This window comes from Arachis hypogaea, chromosome 9, assembly GCF_003086295.3.
Source record: "Arachis hypogaea cultivar Tifrunner chromosome 9, arahy.Tifrunner.gnm2.J5K5, whole genome shotgun sequence".
Lineage (NCBI taxonomy): Eukaryota > Viridiplantae > Streptophyta > Magnoliopsida > Fabales > Fabaceae > Arachis > Arachis hypogaea.
Window position 1 is genome coordinate 90,525,243 of NC_092044.1, and position 5,828 is coordinate 90,531,070.

Below are 5,828 nucleotides of genomic sequence, written 5' to 3' on the forward strand. Positions count from 1 at the left end.
TCACAAGACACAAACATGGACAAACATAAGCACTAAAATTCGAAAAACAGGAATTAAAGAACAAGGAAATTAAAGAACGGGTCCACCTTAGTGATGGCGGCTTGTTCTTCTTCTTGAAGATCCTATGGAGTGCTTGAGCTCCTCAATGTCTCTTCCTTGTCTTTGTTGCTCCTCTCTCATGATTCTTTGATCTTCTCTAATTTCATGGAGGATGATGGAGTGTTCTTGGTGCTCCACCCTTAGTTGTCCCATGTTGGAACTCAATTCTCCTAGGGAGGTGTTTAGTTGCTCCCAATAGTTTTGTGGAGGAAAGTGCATCCCTTGAGGAATTTCAGGGATCTCATGATGAGTGGGGTCTCTTGCGTGCTCCATCCTCTTCTTAGTGATGGGCTTGTCCTCATAAATGGGGATGTCTCCCTCTATGTCAACTCCAACTGAATAACAGAGGTGACAAATGAGATGAGGAAAGGCTAACCTTGCCAAGGTAGAAGACTTGTCCGCTGATGAGCGGATATTTTATACGCTTTTTGGGGGTAATTTCATGTAGATTTTAGTATGTTTTAATTAGTTTTTAGTAGAATAATATCAGTTTTTAGGCAAAAATCATATTTCTGGACTTTACTATGAGTTTGTGTGTTTTTCTGTGATTTCAGGTATTTTCTGGCTGAAATTGAGGGAGCTGAGCAAAAATCTGAGTTAGGCTGAAAAAGGACTGCTGATGCTGTTGGATCCTGACCTCCCTGCACTCGAAATGGATTTTCTGGAGCTACAGGAGTCCAATTGGCGCGCTCTCAACGGCGTTGGAAAGTAGACATCTAGGGCTTTCCAGCAATATATAATAGTCCATACTTTGCGCGAAGAAAGACGACGTAACTTGGCGTTGAACGCCAAGTACATGCTGCTGTCTGGAGTTAAACGCCAGAAACACGTCATGATCCGGAGTTGAACGCCCAAAACACGTTATAACTTGGAGTTCAACTCCAAGAAAGGCCTTAATTCGTGGATGACTCTAGTCCCAGCCCCAGCACACACCAAGTGGGCCCCAGAAGTGGATTTCTGCACCAATTATCTTAGTTTACTCATATTCTGTAAACCTAGGTTACTAGTTTACTATTTAAACAACTTTTAGAGATTTATCTTGTACCTCATGACATTTTCAGATCTGAATTACATACTTTTGGACGGCATGAGTCTCTAAACTCCATTGTTGGGGGTGAGGAGCTCTGCAGCGTCTCGATGATTTAATACAATTCCTTTGTTTTCCATTCAAACACGCTTGTTCTTATCTAAGATGTTTATTCGCGCTTAATTATGAAGAAGGTGATGATCCGTGACACTCATCACCTTCCTCAATCCATGAACGTGTGCCTGACAACCACCTCCGTTCTACATCAGATTGAATGAATATCTCTTAGATTCCTTAATCAGAATCTTCGTGGTATAAGCCGGATTGATGGCGGCATTCATGAGAATCCGGAAAGTCTAAACCTTGTCTGTGGTATTCCGAGTAGGATTCTGGGATTGGATGACTGTGACGTGCTTCAAACTCCTGAAGGTTGGGCGTTAGTGACAGACGCAAAAGAATCAATGGATTCTATTCCAACCTGATTGAGAACCGACAGATGATTAGCCGTGCTGTGACAGAGCATAGGAATGTTTTCACTGAGAGGATGGGAAGTAGCCACTGACAACGGTGACACCCTACATAGAGCTTGCCATGGAAGGAGCCTTGCGTGTATTGAAGGATTTCAAGGAAGAGTTGAAGTCAAAGGACAAAGCATCTCCAAAACTCCAACATATTCCTCATTACTGCACAACAAGTAACGCTATTATTCTCTATTATTTTCTCTTACAATTTTAAATACTTTGACTTCTTACAATTAAATCCAAATAACCTTTTTGACCTCCTAACTAAGATTAATAAAATAAACATTGATTGCTTCAAACCAATAATCTCCGTGGGATCGACCCTTACTCACGTAAGGTATTACTTGGACGACCCAGTGCACTTGCTGGTCAGTTGTGCGAATCATAAATCCGTGCACCATCCGCCACCTTATAAAGTTCTTGAGATATAACCTCATGAACTTCTATTTCTTCTCCATTCATGATGCTATGAATCATGATAGCCCGGTCTATGGTAACTTCGGACCGGTTGCTAGTAGGAATGATTGAGCGTTGAATAAACTCCAACCATCCTCTAGCTACGGGCTTGAGGTCATGCCTTCTCAATTGAACCGGCTTCCCTCTTGAATCTCTCTTCCATTGGGCGCCCTCTTCACATACGACTGTGAGGACTTGGTCCAACCTTTGATCAAAGTTGACCCTTCTAGTGTAAGGATGTTCATCTCCTTGCATCATAGGCAAGTTGAATGCCAACCTTACACTTTCCGGACTAAAATCCAAGTATTTCCCCTGAACCATAGTAAGATAATTCTTTGGATCCGGGTTCACACTTTGATCATGGTTCTTGGTGATCCATGCATTGGCATAGAACTCTTGAACCATCAAGATTCCGACTTGTTGAATGGGGTTGGTAAGGACTTCCCAACCTCTTCTTCGGATCTCATGTTGGATCTCCGGATATTCACTCTTTTTGAGTGAAAAAGGGACCTCGGGGATCACCTTCTTCAAGGCCACAACTTCATAGAAGTGGTCTTGGTGCACCCTTGAGATGAATCTCTCCATCTCCCATGACTCGGAGGTGGAAGCTTTTGCCTTCCCTTTCCTCTTTCTAGAGGTTTCTCCGGCCTTGGATGCCATAAATGGTTATGGAAAAACAAAAAGCAATGCTTTTACCACACCAAACTTAAAAGGTTTGCTCGTCCTCGAGCAAAAGAAGAAAGAAGAGAGTAGAAGAAGAAGAAATAGAGGAGATGGAGATGGCTTTGTGTTTCGGCCAAAGGGGAAGAAGTAGTGTTTAGGTTGTGTGAAAATGAAGGAGTGAAGATGGGTTTATATAGGGGTGGGGGGAGGGTTATGGTTCGGTTATGGGAGGGTGAGTTTGGGTGGGAAAGTGGTTTGAATTTGAATGGTGAGGTAGGTGGGGTTTTATGAAGGATGGATGTGAGTGGTGAAGAGAAAGATGGGATTTGATAGGTGAAGGGTTTTTGGGGAAGAGGTGTTGAGGTGATTGGTGAATGGGTGAAGAAGAGAGAGAGTGGTGGGGTAGGTGGGGATCCTGTGGGGTCCACAGATCCTGAGGTGTCAAGGAAAAGTCATCCCTGCACCAAATGGCATGCAAAACTACGTTTCTAGCCATTTCTGGCGTTAAACGCCGGGCTGGTGCCCATTTCTGGCATTTAACGCCAGCTTCTTGCCCTTTTCTGGCGTTTAACGCCAGTCTGGTGCCCCTTTCTGGCGTTAAACGCCCAGAATGGTACCAGACTGGGCGTTAAACGCCCAACAGCTAGCCTCACTGGCGTTTAAACGCCAATGCGCTCTCCTCCAGGGTGTGCTATTTTTCTTTCTGTTTTTCATTCTGTTTTTGCTTTTTTCATTGATTTTGTGACTTCTCATGATCATCAACCTACAAAAGAACATAAAATAACAAAGGAGAATAGATAAAATATAACATTGGGTTGCCTCCCAACAAGCGCTTCTTTAATGTCATTAGCTTGACAGAGGACTCTCATGGAGCCTCAGAAATGCTCAGAGCTATGTTGGAACCTCCCAACACCAAGCTTAGAGTTTGAATGTGGGGGTTCAACACCAAACTTAGAGTTTGGTTGTGGCCTCCCAACACCAAACTTAGAGTTTGACTGTGGGGGCTCTATTTGGCTCTGTTTTGAGGGAAGCTCTTCATGCTTCCTCTCCATGATGACAGAGGGATATCCTTGAGCCTTAAACACCAAGGATTCTTCATTCACTTGAATGATCAACTCTCCTCTATCAACATCAATCACAGCCTTTGCTGTGGCTAGGAAGGGTCTGCCAAGGATGATGGATTCATCCATGCACTTCCCAGTCTCTAGGACTATGAAATCAGTAGGGATGTAATGGTCTTCAACTTTTACCAAAACATCCTCTACAAGTCCATAGGCTTGTTTTCTTGAGTTGTCTGCCATCTCTAGTGAGATTTTTGCAGCTTGCACCTCAAAGATCCCTAACTTCTCCATTACAGAGAGAGGCATGAGGTTTACACTTGACCCTAAGTCACACAAGGCCTTCTTGAAGGTCATGGTGCCTATGGTACAAGGTATTGAAAACTTCCCAGGATCCTGTCTCTTTTGAGGCAGTTTCTGCCTAGACAAGTCATCCAGTTCTTTGGTGAGCAAAGGGGATTCATCCTCCCAAGTCTCATTTCCAAATAACTTGTCATTTAGCTTCATGATTGCTCCAAGGTATTTAGCAACTTGCTCTTCAGTGACATACTCATCCTCTTCAGAGGAAGAATACTCATCAGAGCTCATGAATGGCAGAAGTAAGTTCAATGGAATCTCTATGGTCTCATTTTGAGCCTCAGATTCCCATGGTTCCTCATTGGGGAACTCATTGGAGGTCAGTGGACGTCCATTGAGGTCTTCCTCAGTGGCGTTCACTGCCTCTTCCTCCTCTCCAAATTCGGCCATGTTGATGGCTTTGCACTCTCCTTTTGGATTTTCCTCTGTATTGCTTGGAAGAGTACTAGGAGGGAGTTCAGTAATTCTCTTGCTCAGCTGACCCACTTGTGCCTCCAAGTTTCTAATTGAGGACCTTGTTTCAGTCATGAAACTTTGAGTGGTTTTGATTAGATCAGAGACCATGGTTGCTAAGTCAGAGTTATTCTGCTTAGAACTCTCTGTCTGTTGCTGAGAAGATGATGGAAAAGGCTTGCTATTGCTAAACCTGTTTCTTCCACCATTATTATTGTTGAAACCTTGTTGAGGTCTCTGTTGATCCTTCCATGAAAAATTTGGATGATTTCTCCATGAAGGATTATAGGTGTTTCCATAGGGTTCTCCCATGTAATTCACCTCTTCCATTGAAGGGTTCTCAGGATCATAAGCTTCTTCCTCAGATGAAGCTTCCTTAGTACTGCTTGGTGCATTTTGCATCCCAGACAGACTTTGAGAAATCATATTGACTTGTTGAGTCAATATTTTGTTCTGAGCCAATATGGCATTCAGAGTGTCAATCTCAAGAACTCCTTTCTTCTGACTAGTCCCATTGTTCACAGGATTTCTTTCAGAAGTGTACATGAATTGGTTATTTGCAACCATTTCAATCAGTTCTTGAGCTTCTGTAGGCGTCTTCTTCAGATGAAGAGAGCCTCCAGCAGAGCTATCCAAAGACATTTTGGATAGTTCAGACAGACCATCATAGAAAATACCTATGATGCTCCATTCAGAAAGCATATCAGATGGACACTTTCTGATTAATTGTTTGTATCTTTCCCAAGCTTCATAGAGGGATTCTCCTTCCTTCTGTCTGAAGGTTTGGACTTCCACTCTAAGCTTACTCAATTTTTGAGGTGGAAAGAACTTTGCCAAGAAGGCATTGATTAGCTTTTCCCAAGAGTCCAGGCTTTCTTTAGGTTGAGAGTCCAACCATGTTCTAGCTCTGTCTCTTATAGCAAAAGGGAATAGCATAAGTCTGTAGACCTCAGGGCCAACCCCATTATTCTTGACAGTGTCACAGATTTGCAAGAACTCAGCTAAAAACTGATGAGGATCTTCCAATGGAAGTCCATGGAACTTGCAATTCTGTTGCATTAGAGAAACTAATTGAGGCTTAAGCTCAAAGTTGTTTGCTCCAATGGCAGGGATAGAGATGCTTCTCCCATAGAAGTTGGGAGTAGGTGCAGTAAAGTCACCCAGCACCTTCCTTGCATTGTTGGCATTGTTGTT

General features: G+C 43.1%; 1 non-coding gene across 1 annotated transcript; it reads left to right on the forward strand.

The window, feature by feature from the left end:
* The first annotated feature begins 5,330 nt into the window (after window positions 1–5,330).
* Window positions 5,331–5,438, forward strand: LOC112713275 (small nucleolar RNA R71). The gene has a single exon (XR_003158249.1). It is a non-coding gene; the product is annotated as a small nucleolar RNA R71 (small nucleolar RNA).
* Window positions 5,439–5,828: the final 390 nt, after the last annotated feature.